The 21,508-nt window shown below is 34.1% G+C and overlaps 1 protein-coding gene across 6 annotated transcripts in view; it reads left to right on the plus strand.

Annotated features, from left to right (window-relative positions):
* Window positions 1–21,508, plus strand: part of mrj (DnaJ heat shock protein family (Hsp40) member B6 mrj) — a 246,181-nt gene that overhangs the window by 86,935 nt on the left and 137,738 nt on the right. For 4 of the 6 annotated variants that reach the window (XM_085957787.1, XM_085957792.1, XM_085957793.1 and 1 more), the window contains exon 3: window positions 8,059–8,118. The exons of the other annotated variants lie outside the window; for them this stretch is intronic. The gene's annotated coding sequence lies outside the window, so the exon portion shown is untranslated. The remainder of the gene's footprint in view (window positions 1–8,058; window positions 8,119–21,508) is intronic. 6 annotated transcript variants of the gene reach the window in all.

Consider the following 21,508-nt stretch of genomic DNA (forward strand, 5'->3'; position numbering starts at 1 on the left):
ACCTGAAAGTAGAAGATGTATATATATGGGAAGTAAATTGTGTTTATTGTATCTGGATGTTATACAGATCTTTTTCGTGTACTATTCTCCCGGCTCTTCAGCCAGTTTGCCTGCTTGGGTCCAAACATCTTCCTCATGTTCTTTTCTTTCAAAGGAATCCATCATTCCAGCCGTTTTCATAGAAGTATGGCGGCTTCGCTAATTCCAATCGTTGCCGTATTTTAGTGAGCGCCCGAGTATCATTTGAGATTTGGAATCCCCGTAGGGTCGCATTGACTTGCAAATAATATTCATATAGGATGACTGTAAATAAAATTATATATCTAGTTAAACCATATCCAAATACAAATCCACTAAGGTTCATTAACCCGACACCACTATTTCTAGTACCTCTACCTACACATTTCGTTTTTTTTCCATATAATGAAACTTCTATAAGATAAGTGATAGGTACCTTACCTACGTGATTTCCTTAGACATGCAGTTAGTTCTCAAATAATCATCAAAGCTATATTGTGGAAATTCTGACAGTTTACATTGTCTAGACATTTTTTCTTTCCATCAATAAATTATCCTTTAGTTCAATAACGAATATAATATTGAAAATCACAACTTTCTTGCAAGATTTTTATGAAAAATGGGATGTTATCGTGTAGATATATACTTAGCGAGTTTCACCTTTCAATAGATGATGTATTATTTTTTTATACGTACTGTCCACAATCATGGTAATTATTTTAATACCATACTATTTAAATACTACTTTCTTTAATTCACAGCCATAGAGAAGAATTATTTGTTATTAAATTTCTTGTATCTACCTAAGATAATAATAGTGTGTCCATAACATAAGTTAAAACGCTTTAAGCGATTTTCTACATATTATGGATACATTCATCTGTGTGCCAAAGATTCAATTAATTATGTACCTGCCTACTGTCCGTTTGCTATATTTTATTTTTCGAATAGAGCCGCCCAAACAAACATTCGATCTCGAATTTTATTATTACTGTGTACCATTTACATGTGTATAAATAACAACCTACTATCTCGTCGTACCTATTCCTTTTGCTATTATTTACACTAAAAAAGTCGTCTGCTCTCAAAAGCTATTATAATGTTTCCCATTCGCAAAACGAATGAATAATAAAAAAAAAATCAATTGTCTGCGGAGCGTACGTCCGTCTCATCTGGTTTCGTGATCATTAGGTGCTCCGAGCCTTGACTCGTGGATTTAATATTACTCGTGAGATGACATCGTATTGCTGTTTGGAGTTTCGTATTTGAAAAGCCAAGAGATAAGAGTGGTTTGCGTAAAATGCGTTGGTTCGAAGGATTTTCTGCGTATAAATCATACTAATCGACTGTCATGTTTTGCTATAAAATATAAAATAAGCACTTGGAATAAGTAGGTAGTTTTAATGAATTATTTTAAGAATTGATTAATACAGAATAAGTAGAATATAGACGCCACAAACATATCGGTGTCCATATTGCTCTAATTCTTCCAGGAATTAGTTTACTATTTTATTTGATTGATTACTAACAGATTTTTTTTTATATTTTGTGCTTGACTTATATAGAGTTTCATCCTAACAATATGTTATTCTTTGTTTTCTAGATTTTATGTATAATTGCATTATCTTACGAATCCCATCAATACCACTAGGAACGGAACTTGGCAACATTTATGTATTGAATGCGCCTGCATTTAGTAAGGACGTACTTACATCACACAGTATTGCACTACTTACCAATTGGTTATATTTACTAAGGATGATGGATTTTTATAACTATCTGTAAAATCGTCTAGTCTCGGAGCCTTCAAACGATATTATTTTTGCGTTGCAAAAATTGTATGTACTTCATGAATAATAAAATCTTCGAATCCAAGCGGGTAAAAACTATTGAGCAATCTGTATATCGAACTTGGTTGGAAATATCATAAAGGACGTATCCAAACATGTTGAATATTCTTTCATAATTCTTCCTTTTGTGATTAAAATCGCTGAAGACATGAATTTCAGTTTGATATAAGTGCCATTTTGTATGGGTTTTCCTGAGAGTTTGTATTCATATAAGTGCAGTTTTCTCAGATATCCTTTTTTGTCACCATTTTCATACGTTTGGCCTCCATCTCAATACAGGAAGGATTTCTTCAATATCTTTAGACTTATTGAAATATATAACATAGAAGATGTACAGATTGTGTTATTTATTTAATTACTACGGCCTTTAAATTTGCAGTAGTTAGTAGTTAACTCATAATTGAAAAGAAAATATTGCATTGTGGCGGTTTTGTTTTTGAGTCTTATGTCCGCCACAAATAATAATTATTGCCTTGTCTTATTTTTTCCATAATCTTTATTCTTCTCTATAGGAAACAAATTTCTCCTTTCTTTCCTTGCGGCCAAACTGCAACGTATATTGTCCAATAGAGATTCATTGACACAATGATTGGCAGAATCTGCCTAAGCCTTTGATAAGATTAACTGTGCATCTCGCATAACAAAATTCGCCGCACACGTCCGCGCCTTGCCGGCTCGTTTGCAAACGGTTTGCTGCCGCGCGGCAGGTGGGTGCCCCGGGCGACGTCATCTATTATAATCGCCGTCATCATCATCAGCAGCTGATGCCAATTTGCCGCCGCGCGGGGAAAGTAATCGTTCGCAAAAAAGCCCGCGAAGAATATTGCTGCCCTTCCTTTCTGTGCAAAGCGGAGCGGACCGCCACGCCTGATTGTCTGGTCCGATTTCGCACGAGAACTTCTTGGACACGTGCTCGTGAAAACTTCATCATTATTATTTGACGCACATGACTGATTGGATATGTCAGGGCTTCCGAACCTCTTTCGCGTCACGGCGCATTTTTCCAAATATCAAAATTTGCGCCACATTGTAGAATGAATACTTACTTACCTACTAATAGGGATGTCATCTCAATATAAACAAGCATTGATACTTGTGTATCATTTCGAAAGAAACTAGTTTCGATATCGAAGTATTAAAGTATTTATTGGTAAAAAAATATGAATACTTAAACATATCGAGAAAACATAGAAAAAATGGAAGTAGGTACATATTATTATCTATCAATAAATACAGCTATAAAAATGTACTTAAAACATTGATATATAGGAAATGTATCTAAGTACCTACCTTAATACTTTGGACGCGAAAGACGCACACGGTGCGTAATGACCAGGCGGCCGATCGATGTAATTAACGTGCATTTTAAAGGGGGCAATTAAAATCTCATTATCTCTTCAGCAGCGAAAGCGTTAATAATATTCTGTTGGCGTTTGAAAATATATACATAGAACTGTAATAAATTCATTGCAAACATTAAATTTGTTTTCCAAAGGTAAATATGTATGCATACTTAATAACGAATATACCGGTATTTTGAAACCGGTATTTCGGTATCGATAAATCCAATAATACAGGTATTACAATCCCTAATTGTAATGATGGTTTTTTTGTAATAGTATAATAATATAATTATACTTGTATAAAAACATAACATATGGCAGGTTCCTTAATAATAATTAATAAAGATATGACGAAGAAATCACATACTTACTTTAATCTCGAGAGTTCTTGAAATCAAGGATATTTGATTCTCGAGAATTTACGAGATCTGGAGAAATCAATAACCCACCTATCTTGAATAGAAAAAGTGGATAAATCATAAGTTCTAATAATGACTATTTGATTCAAACTTGACAGTGTCATTCATATGGTTTGGCTTGCTTAATTGGTTATGAGCACGAATGTAAAATGGGTGTTTGAATCCCAATCGGTTCTCGTTATTCCAATAAAAATAATGCTACGTTCTTAAAAATTGTAGTAACATGATTGAATTAAAGTTTATACATTGTTTATTTTTAAAATTCTCCGTTGAAAATTGTTTAAATTGTGCACATAATATATGCGTGTCTTAAAACGTAAGGATACACGGGAACTTCTATTTTGTAATCAATTTTCTTTTCATGCGACATCAGCTATTTTATTATTTTAATTTACCGTGTGCCTCTGCGTGTTTAGGTGCGTCCGAAAGTATTTCGTGAAAACCTTCAAAGAATACCTCGAAACTTTTTGAATAATGGCTGCCCTTTTAATGTATGTTTGCCGTAGTCACTTTCGAAAATAAAAATTGATACCGGGAAATTATATGTGAAGTTTTGAGATGATTATCGGGGCACGTACATTGCGCGAGGCTTGCGGTGGCGAAGAAGCACGGAGAAGTAGGTTTCTCGGATTCCTCCAATTTGTATAAAATACCTCATGCCTCTTTGCGGTCTAACGCCGCAAAACATAAATAAACAAATAAATGATAGAATGTTTCTACAATTCGCCATTATATATATTAAACAAAAAAACTTTTCTCCCCTGACACACTTTTACATTGAAACTTTCAGAAGTTTATTATTAATAAAATAATAAAAGTATCAGCCATCATGGACTCGTTTTGATGTCAACTTTTATATTATTATTAATTTAATACATTCGGTCCACTTTTTTATGTATGATATATTGATTAATCTACTTTTATGTTATCAGTGTCACTATCTGTACAACATATTAGTCAATGTATGAGTATTTATCTAGTTCCAAAAACAGGTATCTTCTTATCATGTGTGCATAAATGAAATCGTTCACGTCTCGTATGGCTATGTTTAATGTGGTTTTGTTGCTTTCCTGGTCGTTTTTTCCCCGTTGATTCTTGATATCTATGAGCCGACTTTCCACGATCTTTGAGCGCGCTTTCGGTGATTAAATTTATCTGACGTATCAATCAATACTTTCATAAGTGGTACACACATATTAACTTTTAATCATTACACTGTTAACCTTTGTGGTTTTATACGCATTCGGCGAAACTATAAAAAAATCACGGTATATTCGTCTTATATTAAATTTATTATCGGAAATCGGAAGTGCATAACTGGTTAACATTAACTCAATTAAATACGTTGGTTATTCATTTAGTTAGCCCAGTTTTGTGTACAAGGCTAATATTATATTATTCTTCTTCAATAAAAAAAAATGTTAAATATGCTATGTCGTATTCCGACCGTTAATTATCCCGGTATATGAACTGTCAGGCATGACGTCTTTAATAACACGAGTCAGGATGGCCGAGTCTATCTGCATAGAGCAATATAGATGACGACAATTTCATCTTGAGGTACGGCGATTTTGAAAATTAATATTAAAAATGCGACACGAGCGTCACCGCGCAGCGCGTCAAGCCAAAGTTGGCGAATGACTCGCCCCCTATCTGTGAAATATCATTAATTACCTACGTGAAGGCAATGTATCTAGCTCGGCGCCGCGTTGTTTATATGAAGATGATAATGATAATCCATATTCGTCACCTAAATGAAGGGAAGAAAAAACTGTGTGGTTTACTAAACGGGGTCATTTTGATCGTGTAGGTATGTTCAAAATCCACTTCTTAATGTAGGCCTCTTGCATTTTTACATTCAATATAATCATCCGCCTATCGCACACAACGTTTCGTCTGAATTGAAGACATTTTTTTATTGTTGTGGTTGAATGTGTTTTTGTGTGATAATGTTTTGTAATTTCATATTGACGTTAATGGTATAATAGTCTTCAATATATTCATAAAGGCTTGTATACAATTTTTAATTGAATTTCTTATTACTTTCGAAGAGTTTCTACCATTCTTAAGAGACGTACAAAACACTGAACCAAAAACCTGTTCGTTGTATTGTAGAAATGCTACCGTACCGAACAGACCACGGTGAAAAGTTTTCGCCGTCGATTTGCATGCGTTCATTCCCACGCCCAAATGGAGAACTACTTTACCGACTTCCTAATAATAACTTGTATATTTTTTTTTTACTTCGTGATATTAAAAGTTTTGGTTTGTTTGCTTTCGGGTCCGCTGCCCAGAGAGATGGGAGATAAGCGTCTAACGGCATTTTCCACATTAATTAGAATAAAATTATGCATTGTGTTCTGCCTGAATTGGTGGTTGGTCGCGCGGTGTGTCAAATGCATTCTGCCACATAATTCGTACCGTGCCTACGCATAACCTGACAGCGTGATTTATTTGTCGCGTAAGTAACGGGTAAATCAGTGATTCCCAAGCAGATTACATGGAACCCCAGGTTTCCCAAACAGTATCATGGGTTTCTCTTGCATCATTCGCCTACAAAGTACAACTTATAATGTAGTAAAATAATGGTTTCACGTGACCTATTCTTAAGCAATGAATATTTTTGGAGCTTTAGCTTGGTAAGATATATTTTCATAATAAACGTTCTCTCATTTATTGTGACTGTGGTAGCTAGCTAAGCAGTAAATTATCTACAAAAAATGATTTGTTGCATAGATAAATGAAATTATTACATATATCGCGAAAGAAAGTAACGATTTTGATGTAAATTAGACAATATTTTTACGCGATTTTAATGTGTTATCCCATTAGGGCCCAGCAAGTTCTTCAAGTTCATTCTTTTGAAACATAACCTTAAAGTTTATTTTTATTTTCTGTAGTCTTAAGTAAAATAAAGCTATCAAATTCATCAACATTTTATATTATACGCTCCTGCAATGTAATAAAAATGTTTGAGGCTGCAGAATTTAAAGGGGTGGAAACAACCCTTAGCGCATCCCTGCACTGTGGTAAGTGTGGTAGAATGTCACGCTTACCACATATATATATGATCAAAATATCCCTGTTATGTTGTTTCGATTTACTCATGCAACTCAATAACATGTAGGCACTTATATAAATCTTATTATTCGCATTTGGTTCACAATAAAAATACAAACGATAATAATGTATACAACCAATTATTTGATTGTATAGCAATCATATGTATGCGCAAATGTGGGCGCAGTCTTTGAAAGTATGACTCGTTTCATATAGCGAAGCAGTGCAAAAATCTCAAATCGTATCAAACTACATACAAAGTGTGTTAGTAGAAGATTCAATAGACTCGGATACAGTACCTATATTTATGTGTAGGTGAATCTTAAATTCAATACATACATACTTAAAAACAGAAAAGGTACCGTTGGTATTTTTTTAATCTTTGAAATTGTCTTTCTTCTTCGACCATGTCCGATCCTAATAAGATAGTATGGGCCTCCACAGAGTGGAGGTTTGTAGATATTACGTAACAGATTTTTGTTTTTTTACAAGAAATGGATGTCAGCCACTTGCTCAACCTATTCGGTACATAGTCCGACTCATACACAAATTGAAAAACAATATGTGTACTTGCCAGACCCAGGATTCTAACCTGGGACCCAACACACTATAGGCCGACGCTTAAGCCGCGCGGCCAACGTGCAATGAAATTGTCTTTAGGTTTTAAAATATATTTTTCTTAAAAGGGTAGGCTTTATTAATCACGTAGTATGGAGTCTTGACCACTGGATTTTGGTACATTTAATGTAAAATGAAAGTATCTCCCTATAACATAGATACGATTCTATATTACATCCAATACTATAATTGTTTTATAAAATGGTTCGCACTACTGGGTCGACCGCACTTGATGTTGGTACCTGTACCTATTGTAAATCTTGAAAAGGTACTATATTTAAATAAAAATATTTTAAAAACATAACAATAAAGAAAGTTAATGATACATATTTTAGTGATGTTATCTAAGATGAAATGTCTCTTCAAAATATTGTTTTCTATTACTGTAAACATGTCATTCATTAATCGTTATTTTTGTTGGACAACGAAACCGGTAGCATGTCTAATCTATCATCTTATCAAGTTAAACGGAATACCGGTTATACCCGGCTGGTGTTCTTGTTAGAATTACATTTAAATTCGGCACGTACGGTAATGGTAGGACGTCTCTTGCATGTATGACAAATTATTTTAAACGCAGCTAATGTAGATAAACGTACCTTCACATTAGTTTGGGTACATACTGACATACGCTTTTCTATTGCCATGTGCCAGACAACAAAATCAATATGTAAATTAATTCAATAGAAAAAATTGATTTGATTTTATACTATTCAAAGAGTACAAAAAATTATTTCTTTCTTTTTTCAGGGAAAATTGGGTTTCAACTGATTCGGGGCGTTCGGCTCTCTAATTCGTCCCTGTTCACAAGTAAGTACGAATTGTATAATATACTGTTTTATATACATACGTCAAAATATGTTTTGTTTGATTTCCTTTCCTATTTGACCCCAACGTCCCCAACTGTCATATATCTACATATTATAAAAAATACAAAGTTTATTTGTTCAAATTACCTTTCCTGCCAATTTCAATTTTGAATTCCATTTTAATTCGATGTTCTTTTATTTGACTTGGCTGCTCGAGTTATTTTCATTTTGACATGTATGCCCACAGATATTTCAATATTGAATGTAGGATAATAATGTATATATCGATCGATGAAGCGACCTCGTGCGAAGCCGGGTCCTTCAACTAGTTATATTATATAAATGACACACCAGCATCTGTTGAGATGTCAATGATTTAAAATATGCTCGATTCGCTTGGCATTTTTTTTTCGAATATTTTAATTAATGTTAAAATTTTATATTTACACCTAAAGTGTAAGTTAAAGATTGATAAGTTCTGCGGACCGCTGCACGGGATGGAATCAGCTTGATAAGGCCTTCATCCAGCAGTGGATTGATCCAGGGTAATGATGATGATGGATAAATCAGTCTTACCTTTCAAGATTGGCCATATTCAAATACACAAGATTTAAAAATATAACATTCTTCAGTAAATATACATAGTACCTAAATTGAAACAGTCCAATAAATATACCTATTACAAAAGTAGTTGGATTTTTTTTTTTGACGGAATGGGATCGAATCTACATCCACCGTTTTCCGGGCAAAGGGTCTGATATAGGTATGTGTTATTTTTCTAATAAGTATGTTTCTTTGGCTGTTCCAAATTGTGTAAATTCTTACTTTGTTTCTTTCATTGATATACTACTGGATGAATCATATGCTTCTTAAAATGACGCCCGATTTTCAGCGACTCGGCCAGTGTTAAAACTTACTGTTTTAATATCAGCGGACTTAACTCGATATAAGCTCACTTAATATTTGTCTCGAAAACGACCTGGCAATAATTATGAGTAAGCCCAATCTAGTTTGCATCTTACTCTAACTCAGAGGGGGGCAAACTGCGGCCCGCGGGCCGCATGTGGCCCGCCGGGTATTTTTTTGCGGCCCGCCATCATTAACTGTACTTCTGATTACGAATAACTTTTTTATAATTAAAAAAAAATATGTTGACAATAGATTAAAATTTGTTTAGCAATAGTACGCAATCCATTTTCAATAGATATTATTAGTGTCCGAGAGAGCACAGCTTGATTTAAGAGAATTGCATCGCCGTGAAGAAATCTCCAAATTTTACAATGCCCTTAATTCAGATAAATTCGACCAACTTAAAGATTATGCAAGAAAAATGTTCGTTATTTTTGGATCAACCTATATATAAGAACAAACATTTTCGATCATGAACCTCAATAAAAATTCTTTACGATCAAATATCTCCGATGCCCATTTACAAGCAGTTTTGAGAATATCAACTACAAAATTAACACTTGAATTTTAAAAAATGTACAACAGTTTCATTCTTCTCATTAATTTTTTTGTAATGTTTATTTTTCGTGATAATAAATAGTGTATATCTAAAAATGGTATTTTACTTGCGGCCCGCCGCTCATTTTGAATTCTTGAATTTGGCCCTCCATCCAAAAAGTTTGCCCCCCCCCTGCTCTAACTAATAGTCAGCGCATGACGACTTGCTCTGTCCGCTCAGACATGAATTTTTGGTAGTTTGCAAGCTTTGGGTTGCAGACACCCTTAGGGTCACTATTCCAAGAACGGAAATTTAGTTTTACAGCCAGGGCAATACGGGTGAAATTCGGGAATCCATGTTAACGGTCTTAACGCATAATAACTACAAGGAAATATTATAAGACGATATTCATAATACATTTTGTGGTACATTTTTAAAATGACACTTGTGTGGGAACTCCTCATCTAGTAGTATATCAATGGTTTCTTTGGACTTGTAATTCTTAATCAGACGAAACTACCCTGTGCGTGAGTAAACAAATGAATATCGATTAAAAACAGTGTGAAAATTGTTCAAAAGCTGTTTACGAATATGTTGCGAACGATATATACATTATACGAATAACCATATTCTGTCACAGATGGAAAACATTGTTCACGTACAGATATATTCTTTGTCCGGGACTGTGAACTATGCATAACAAAAGATATTGCTATTATTAGTATAATATATTGTTTTGAAGGTCTCTTGTTGAAATGTCGGTCATTAGATTATCGTTTACACGTTGACTTTTCATATTCACGAATTTATTGTCTGGCATATTTTTGTTATTTTACTATTTTTAAACTTACTTGCGTATTTCGGATTATGTGGTACCTACTGCCGTTAACCATGTAGTTAGTAATTCAACCAAGAACACAATCATTTTTTAATCTGTTCGTTCGCTTTCTTTTAAATAATGTTTTATTTTTTTGTCATGCCAGCCAGAAAAAACATGTTTTTCCACTCAAGTTCACGTTTTAATTGCAACCGGTGTCACCATGTCACCATTATCTAGCTACTTATTTGTTGGTAGTTCACTAGACTTTTTTTTTGTTTAAATACGATTAAAATTTTATCACCTTTATTTTTAGAACTTGATCTGACATTGAAAACTTACTTCTGGTTTGTTCAAGATGCAGAATAGATGCGCACAGTAGGTACCTATTATGTACTATATTGTATGTGCTACATGGGATCATACAATAATTTATTAATTGTTGATATCATCAATCAATATGCACAGGTACCTACTTTATATTGAGCACCTATTAATCACTTTGACTTTTTACCAAATGCCTACAGATTAGGTAGGTACCATGGAAATCATAAATCAGGTATCATCCTAGTGGAGAGAGGTCAATATATTGCAATGTAGCAATTCTGTGGAGTGTGACGTCATAAAACCAACAAAATAGGATATAATACACATATTTTTCCCAGTATGAAATATTCCGAGAAACAATTATTATTATTTCGTACCGAATAGGAAAGGGTTACGAAAATATCATCCCCTAAGTATCTAATTGCATGGAACCCTAAATCAGCCCGTTACCATTATTGGGCCGACTCATAGAAATATGAGGAGGGTAGATTGTGAAAAATAACAATTCCTAGCCCATAAGTCAATTTTATAGTCACCCTTTCACAAATTGTGACGTCAAAGTTGTGTAGAGTCGTTCAGCCATTAATAAATATAAATTCCTGCATTTTTTCATACATTACTTATTCTAAAAGCAAACATAATAAATCCTAGCATCAATATAAGTTATCTAATACAATCTTAAAGTCAGCATAATATACATAGATTATCAAATACACAGTGGACAGGAGTATAATAGAACTTGACATTTTTTCAGAAAATACTTACAATTAACACGGGAATTTACGAACGCTTATTTTTTGTTGCAGTGGTAACGTAAATACTGAAAAGGCGTAAGTAGATATTATAGCTTATTATAATTCATCATTTCACTTTGACGTAACTTAAATTGTTAATAGTATGTTTTTGCATGCATTTTTACTTGCAAGTAATGATATATAAAATATTCATGATTGGTTACTTTGTCAATATTTAAATGTAAATTTAAAACAATAATAATAACATCTGTTTAATTTATGGCATTTCCGTATTCTGTATTATGTCTTCGCATTATTCCATAGCTAGTCATTGTTGCTTATTTCCGCGATAATTTAATTTAAATATCAAGCTGAAAATACAATTTTCTCATGGCTTTCCCGCGTAGTATGCACCCGTACGTTTTTGCGTTGAAAACTGTCGCGTGACAACGTATGTACAGGTAATAAACTTTATTTAGAACAGTTGCATGTATTAATTTATTCACATGGTAACATTTAAAATTGCAATCGAATCGTGGCATACAAATGTATATATTATTGAAGTAGGCATATCCGTCGTTGGTATAATAATTATCAAGCCTGAGAAAATGATACTAATCAATACTCGTGAGTCGAATCTGCAGTGCACCATGAAAAAGCATTAATAAGATTATACAATTGTATTATCGTTGTCACTCATTAAGTAGGTACAACATGACAATGTTGTATATTATAACAAAAATATTTTCTTCTTTTTCATAATATCTTTACATTTTTTTCGGTAGCTACTGATATCTTACAATGTAAGGCTTGTATATCTGTAAAGCGGTTTGTTTTCAGCATATTCTGTAAAAAAATATTACAGTTTATTGAGTTGCGTTGAACCAGTTTCCCATACTTTACCCCCCCTCCCCCCACATTTTTGAGAATATATTTCAGGTCAGGTGTTTTAGTTTTAAAAACCCCACATTTCAAAATGCAATGTTCGTTTATATACAAGCGGTACTAATTTATTAGGTCCCATGCCCCTTAAAATCAAATAAAATCACGCATACTGTGAAAAGCCATTTAAATTCGATAGGTAATTGTTTTTATAAGAGAAGCTTTAATAAATTTAAAAAAACGCCTGGGGTGGCGCGTTTTGTGACGCAGATGTCCGACGAACTGACTGATTTAGAGGCAAGGCAGGCCCGCTACGGTAAAAAATAATAATCTAATTTTAATTTTCCAAATAAATGCATCTTTTTGTTTATGTTTTACAGAAATACATACCTCTTTTAAATCGCCACTTTTAAATTTCAATATAATTTATTAATGCTATACCTCAGTTATGGTCTAAAAAGATCGTGGCTAGGCGATGCGCGGATTGCGGGTCGCGGGTGCAAATGACACATGCCGACCGTAATATAATTTGTCATATAAATCCAACATGCGTCCATTTAATGTGTGCATATATGACGGGTGGTGGTGGGAACTTTAACGTATGTTCTATTAGTAACAATAATAATATATTCATTGACATGTTTTCTTTTTAAAGTAAATGGGCAACGTATTTAGTCATCTTTACACGATTTAAGAATTAATACCCCCGTCGCCATCACGGAACAAAATGACGTATTGACCTCGACGCTCTCAGACTGCCAGCGAGTCCAAAATTTCGTCGCGCCTATAGTTGAAAATTATTTGCCGTTTCACTGAAGTATCGCCTTAATAACTTTGTGGCTGGTTTTACACGGGAAATAAATCATTGAAATGCGATGTTAGTTCATCTACAAATTTTACATGCATAAACCTCATATATATAAAAAAAGTATATATTGATTGTGATTCTTACTGGTGCAGGTGAGAGTTATCTTTTAATTATATTTACCCCGATTGATAGGCCTACCTCTTTCCACCCCCCCCCCCCCCTCTCTATCTGTCTTCCAATGCCCGATTTGAGAATCACTGATTTTGAATAATTATTATAAAACAATCATTATTCGTCAGATGTTTATCACACTTGAATGGTCAAAAACATAGCTTATAATCAGTATCTTTAGTATTATCTTCAAATGTGTTAATCTTGCCCATTTTTTGAATAATAAAATGCCTAATTCTTGTAAAATTTGTTATCACAAAGATTATTAACATAATTTTTATCGTTAATATTTCACTATAATAATGTCAACATAAGTTTTACTAATCGTTTTATAAATGCGTTTAAAAATTAAAAAATGTAAAAAATCTTAACACCACTGCACATGGATGTACTGAAATATGACTATATTCTAAAACATTAGATCGAGAGGTTTAAAAGAATACTATTTTATGTAATAAAAATACTTTATGCAGTCATCAAATGTTTAAAATAAATATAAAGGATAAAAAGGCTTCAAAATTATATAAATAGATTATTTACTACGTTTAAGGAATGTCCAGGATCATGCTTTGAAAATACCATAAAAGCTTCATTTTGACCTACGCGGCGCACGTCTCCCCTTAATAGCTCATAATAAAGGCATCCGTTCCAAAGGGTCGGGTATTATTTTCAGAACGTGAATTTGGTTTTATACTGTGTCGCAGAAACGTAAAATCATGGTAAATATTTCATATTACGTTAAGTGTAAAAGAAAATGTTAATAAATAATTATTCACTTTCTCCATATTCGGTGTAGTGTATTAAAATTAATGACAATCTCTATATCGGTTCTTAATACCATTCGCTGCGAAACTTTTAATTAATATTTAATTACCACATTTAAATAACATGCTAATTATATCTAATGGTCACCTGATAGGTAACGCACCAGTTGCGTTGGACGGAATGTTGTCCCTGAGGAGGATTATTGAGTAACAGATTGGGTCTGTCATTTCCAGGGGGCTCCTCATTTCAGTTTGTAGTTGTATTGATTAATATAATAATATGTACTATGATAGTCTTCATGGAGACTATCACTGTGTAGTTTCCTATTAAATCATTCAACACATAAATTTGTAAATACTATGTTTTGTATCCGAAGGGCAAGCACAGCGTATTTGTCCAATGTGTAGTAATAATCAGTTGAAGGTGTTCGTTAGATGAAATAATTCCTACGTACTTGCTACCAGTTAGGTTTTATTGAAATCAACAGTCAACGCCGCCTCACGCTAGACAGCTAGACTAAACCGCGTCCGACGCAAGCCATAACATTTACCTACAGAGATTCAATGAATGCATCACTGACATACTTCTTCAGTTGTTCTTCATTATACTTGTTGATTGGCGGTTGGATGTATTTAGATCGAGTCTGTATCGCCAGGTATTCATTCATATGTAGGATTTTGTTTTCTGCTGTTTACCTCGCAGCGAACGGCAAACTTTTCTTTAATCTTCAAAAGTAAATGGTCCGGTATAATATCAATAATTTCACACAGGGTTTTATAGAAAATTAATTACGTAAACAAAAAATTGGGCAGCGTGAAGTGAAAATTGATACGGTTTCTTTTCTCGGCTGCACTTATAACAAGCATATTTCTTTCGCTCGGTGCCATGATAATAATGTTTATAGTTTATTTATACCAATGTAATGTTCGTGATATAAATTCTGCGCATGCGCCCCAATCCCGCAAATGTCTCATTTTTCTTTCTTTAACATCTTGATACATGCAATTCACGATACTATGGGGTAAACGAAGTGAGGGTAATACTGGAAAATGGTTACTAAGACTAATGAATAAATTTACTGCAAATCATTTCGCACTGCAGATTCATTTCTAGCAAACATCACATGTATTACACAATTTATTTGGCAGTTTGCCAATGTCGCACTAATGTATTAAAAAAAACGCCTTGCCTTGCATTTGTTAAGCATTAAAAAATATTCTTTTAAACCATTATTATTTTAGATTAACAATCACGTAAAATCTGAAATAATAGTTTCTATGTAAGTAACCAATCACAAAAAAATGTCGACAACTTACCACCATTTTGATTTTTATTTATTGAGGAATGCCAATTCGCTTCTACACTTCTTCACTTTACTAAATAATATAGCTAGGTACTAATTAAACCATAATCGTTCGAGAATTTTTGTATAGAGTTTAAAGTTCCTACGGACCTCTTTTTACATAAGTAGTTGTAACTCCTTGGTGCTACAACGACATAATGGTAATCTTCCGCAAATAAATTAAATCAATAAAAAAATATTTAAACTATTTAAAAAAATATTTAAAATGTACAGTATTCGCGACAGCTGATATCTGAAGTATCTGGTATCTATCTATATTGTATGATCTAAAAGTCTAAACAAGACGTGACGTGTGGAACAGCTTGTTTCCTGAGTAAAGTAACACCAAGTCTTCCTGTACATGACTTGACAAATTGTTTTAGACGCTTCTGATGAAGGTTTCCATCGTAAATCATTTGACTTCCAGATATTATTGAGCGCGATATCTGATCTCGGTATCTAGAATACAACTTTTTTGTGATTCGTCGCTCGCTAACAAGATAGATTTAAATAAATTACCAACGCGATGCAAAGTCTACAACCGTTCGGAGATAATATTCATTTGATGGTAATATTAATAACGCAATGAATTGTATATATTTTTTCATCTTAGAATTTTTGGTTGTTAGATAGTCTTGATGAATAATTAATTTTTCTTGTCGAATTTTTTACTCGATGTCTACAAGGATTCACAGAATATCCAACTCAGTCTAGTGGCTCTTCTGTTGTCATCTGAGAAGGATGCAGACCGAATTGAGAGAAATTGAAGAGGCACTTTTCCATCAGTGGTCGTGTACTAGTAGAAGAAGATGCAAAAGTCAGATATTTGCAATACCTTTGTATTGTCGTTACGACGCTTGATAGCGAATACAGGACATTTTAAGTTTGATTGAATTGGTAACTAACTGTAAAACAGTTCATATTCTATATTATGTTAGCAGCATTAAGTGCGTTGTTTCTAAATTTACAATAAATGGCAGCCTACTGTTATAGTCTAGCGGCGAAGTCTATCTTGTTGTCACAGAAGCGTAATTTTACGGCTGGAAAAATAAGTATTGTATCGTATTTAAACAAGTTATAATGTCTGAAGAAACACGTACAAAAAGAAACAATTTTTATATGGTGAACAAAATGTGTTTTATATAAGAATGGGACGACTGGCCTCCGGACAATTGGACGCTGCACTGTCGCAGAGACGTGTAGACGAGGTATTTTAATCAGTTTCTGTCTACTACTTAGTACTTTGAATTCATTTTACTCTTAACATAATGTATTCTTTATCGCGGATTGAGAATTACCATGCCTAAGGCTTTATATAAAATAAAAAACTCTTTTTTCGTTGGAACTTAAACATATGCATGATTAAATCATTGTTTACGTCTGCATATTTACATTCTCACCAACTATTAAATCATAATATAATCATTGAAATATAAATAATAATATTGAATATATTTTTTTTAAAGTACCTATAAGTACCTAACGTCTATTTATTTTCGAATTCCGTGGCGTCCAGTTGTCCGGTGCCAAATCGTCCTAGACCCGTTTTATATTATGCCATGCAAATGTAACTCTTCCAAAAAATGCAAATTGTTGTGGATTTAAATTAAAAGCTGCATAGAATCTTGACATAAATATGATCTGTTAACGCAACATCACAGCGTCTCCTACTTGACGCGATGTTGGAGGAATCACCAGTAAAGTGTGTTTTGTAGACATCCAATGGTTATAAAAGAAGGCTTGGGAATGTCACATGAGATTTGCCAACGCTCGGCCAAAATAATTAAAAATCGATTGCGCTGGATCATCCGGGATGAAGAAAGTTTCTGGAGGAGGCCGTGATGAGTTATAGAACCCAGAATAATGATTAATGGTTTATTTATATTATAATAAAAATATATTGGACTGTGACACGTATAAAAAAAATATAAATTGTTCTCGGACTGCAAAAGTCTGCCCAGCGAACGATAATAATTCGGGCACGTATTTGGCACTCGTGACGCAAGAAAAACATAAATTTTCCTGCGGGTCGTCCAATTGGCGATTCAATAATGGCAATCATTCCTACGTCACGGTCAAGTTTATTTTAACCGGTCAATCGCCGAGTGCGGCGGATCGGATCTGAGAAGGAGTTACGTGAATGCATTATCATTGTGATGAAGAAACTGACAAAAGACCTGGGCAGTGACCAGTGTTGCAATTTGCGAAAACGTCTCTTTCGCGAAGCCATTATCGGATCGATGTCAGAAAAAAACGTGTGTCGGACTATTCACACTTACAAAATTCAATTCATTTTTTTTTGTCAGTGGTTATTTTCGTTACCATATTATAAAACAGCTGTTACTGATTGTCAAATGGGATTGTTGAAGAAAAAGTTTTATCCCGCGTGATTAATCGGCATACCTAATTTGTTTGGGAGTGGACATTTGATTATTTTTTTCATTGTGGTCGATTCGTTTCATATGTTTGACCACCTTCTCTATCAATCCTTTTCCATTGAATCATTCTGCTAGGAAGTACTTCTGTCTACCCGACTTTCTACTAGACTTCCTTGAACTAGTTATTCGCAAATATTTTTTAAGAGTATCGTTATTGTATTATATGGCTAGGAAAAGGGTGCATGTTCGATATCACAAGTTATATCACAACACATAACAATACTTATTGACAGACAAACTGCATAAAATGCGGTGGACTGAACGGCAAAGCTTGATGGTTATGTGCCGCACATGCCACTTATGGGTAGGGCGGGTCGCAGCTACTGGGGATACTCAGATAAGCATGCCGCCCATTGGTTTTAGCTGCAAATTAGGTGTTGTATCGCTAAAAGCAAATCGTAGTATTGGCACGAGGAATGTCAACGGGGTGGAGTAAGTCCGTTAGCGGTGCGGCGTAGTAAGGTAGCGTGCGAGGTAAGTTATATATTGACGTACCGACGTTTATGTCATGCAGTGCGTTTGAACGTACCATGCAAATCTATAGAAAATGCAGTCAGAATTTATATCCGAGATGACTTAGCCCGGTCGCACATAAAAAATCGACTCGACGGCATCGAAAAGCTAATATGATAGAAATAGTTAAAACGGGACTTCATTCAGCTGACTGATTCGGGGATTTGATCAATCCCGACTGATGATGATTCTGGGTTTACCATTGCATCGTGGCTGCTGTCTCTTCGGTGGATCTACACCAAGGCCCCCACAAGGGGGGGGGGGGTGACAGGGCTCTAGCCTGGGGGCCCGGGCTCAGGAAGTGCCCAGCGTCACGAGTCACGAACAGATAAACACAGATCACAAATTTGCTCTAATAGTAAAAAAAGTTGCCTGCGGCGCTATTGTACGTAAATATTATTAATAACTTAAAGTATTTGGTTGTACGATGCAATTTTTAACTGTGTGCCGATACTCGACTACTACATAATTCAAATGGATTTACATATTAAAAATACACAAAATCTCTAAAAATACACCTTAATTTTACCGCGTACACCATTTGGAAAACTCTACTACAGTGAGTCACACTGACTTTAGCCTGGGGGCCCGCCTCAGGATGTGGGGGCCATGATCTACACATCCCCGCACTTTCACGTACTATGACTACGGACCCCGCTTTCACAGCGCTATGACATTGCAAACATGACATGTTGCTTATAGAATTGTATTAGAGTGAAATAAGTGTATTAATTTGTCTGTCAGTAATACAATAGTGAAAATACGAATTTATTCGACCAAACTACATGCCCGGCTACTTTTTTCAAATTGAAATATTGTACTATTTTCTTACCTCGTTTGACCATGCCTACTGGTTTTTTCTAGTATCTTTTCAAACTACTGAGTAATCTGTTCACCGATCAATAATTCATTGATGAAGCATTACAAATAAACAGATGGTCAAGTTGATGCTGATTACGTTTAACTGAAGTGAAAAAAGATCGGTGGAAGCATCAAAAGTTAATTAATTCTAATGAAATTCGAGAGCATATCTCTCTGTCAAGTCTTGTAATTGAATTTAGATTAGATTTCTGATATCTTAATGATCACATACTGCTGCGGGGTTTTGTAGTAATTTATCATTCTTATTTGTATCAATTAGTTTGAGGTCAATAATTTCTTTACTACACATGTTACTTTTGATTCAATTATAGGTACAAATCTACATGTGGCACGCCGTTACCATGATGTTCAGTTTTCATCTTTCTACCCGGTTATCAACATTAAATACCTACATTTATCGATATGTCTTTCGTCTTTATTATCTGTAATGATTCATCTGGTTTCCGGACGTACCTACAAGATTCAGATTCAATTATACGTATGTGAGCTGCTGCACCTGCCTTGCAGAGTCTTTGTAGTCTCCTGACTAGAGTAGGGTATTTCCCGAGAAAATCTCAATCTCGAGATTCGAGATTTCCCGAAATGATGAAATTTTGAATTCTCGAGATTCGGGATTTCCAGAAAAGAATTCTCGAGAATTCTTGAGAAATCGGGAAATTTAAAAAAACCCTGTAAAAATCCTAAAAACACAAATCCAAAAAATATATGATTTTTTTTATTCATGTAAACAAAATAGAAGTAGGAAAACAAAAATAATTCAAAACATTGCTTATTAAAATAGAATTTCAAAAAACACAGACTGTCAATCGTTGCGTCTGACAATCGCGTACGCTTTTGAGACACTACATTTCCTGATGTTGCAAAAATCGCGCTCATTTTGAGTCGACGTTAGCTTAATTGTGTTGAATGCCCCGATCAGTCCTTGAACGTTTTGTGTTTTCTGTCCACTTTTTTCATATAGATAATCGTTTTTTTTCAATTAATATTTTATATATAATTCCCGAAATGTTAAAAATTTAAATTCTCGAGATTCGGGATGGAATATCTCGAAAATTTCTCGAGAATTCCCGTCGAGAAATTCCCGAAACCCAACACTACTCCTGACTATGCAGAGCACGCCACCGTTGTACTCGTTCATTTGTCAATCGGCGACACCTTAGGTCTTAGGACTTAGATGATGGTGCTTTCTTATCCATAATTTTCCTATTTTTTGATTGATTGCAAATCTTTCTAAGATTACAGTAGGTTACAGCACCCCCTATTATAATTGCCATTGAATCTCTTGGATATCACACAAATCTCTCGATACTCTAATTACTCCATATGCGATTACCGTGTTGCAAGAATCTGTCAAACTATTATGAGAGCATGATTTGTTTTTTTCACGACCCCATTAAAATAAACGACTCCTTCGATGTTTCAAATTTAGAATTTAAGTTTACCTTAGTATGTTTAATATATATTCTGCCTGTCTCGCTCTCTCATACATATTGTCATATATTATGTTTTCTGTCATGCATTATGGTTAATTTAAGACAACATGATATAATATTGGCAAATATATTTTAGGAGATAGAATTTAAGTATCTATAGAACGTTTTTATAGTTATGCAGGTGACATTTCCAGTATAGAACCTTATAGATAAATAATTTAATAAAAATGGTCCCATCATTAATTTATTTGAACATTCACATAATATGTAAATCGATATTAATTAAGTCACGTATTTCGTTCTTATAGCAACTTTTATCAAGTATACCAAATTTTTAAGATTTAATTTATGTAATATAATTAGGTAAGTACTATTAATTCTGGCTATGGAGTTTGAAAAAAAAGACCAATGCGACGTGAGCATCTGGGAAGTAGATGTATAAAATATTTTAATTGAGTGATGGGGGTCGGGGTGTGTTTAGCAGTGTTCATCTCGTCAGGAGTGGGATGCAATGAGGATGAATGAAAATGTTATTTATTACTGTTTGAGTTTTACTATCTGGAATGCAACGCATTTTAAAAATATTACTAGGTTTACCTACAAATTAACTCGTGGGCAAACAGCTAGTTTATTGATGAACATTCTATTTGGTTTCAATCGGCGTGGGGGGTTAGTCTTTTCGGAAATAAGAAGTTATAGCGATTTATTGCCAGTGGAATCAGTTTGAGTTGCAGCGACAGTAATATCTTTACATCAATAATATTTATAAGCCAAAATAAAACAATCTTAAGTCGTTGGCACTTACCACAGATAAGTTTATCATTATTGTTGT

Source organism: Rhyacophila brunnea, unplaced genomic scaffold (assembly GCF_057557595.1).
Source record: "Rhyacophila brunnea isolate RB1 unplaced genomic scaffold, BYU_Rbru_1.0 scaffold_7, whole genome shotgun sequence".
Lineage (NCBI taxonomy): Eukaryota > Metazoa > Arthropoda > Insecta > Trichoptera > Rhyacophilidae > Rhyacophila > Rhyacophila brunnea.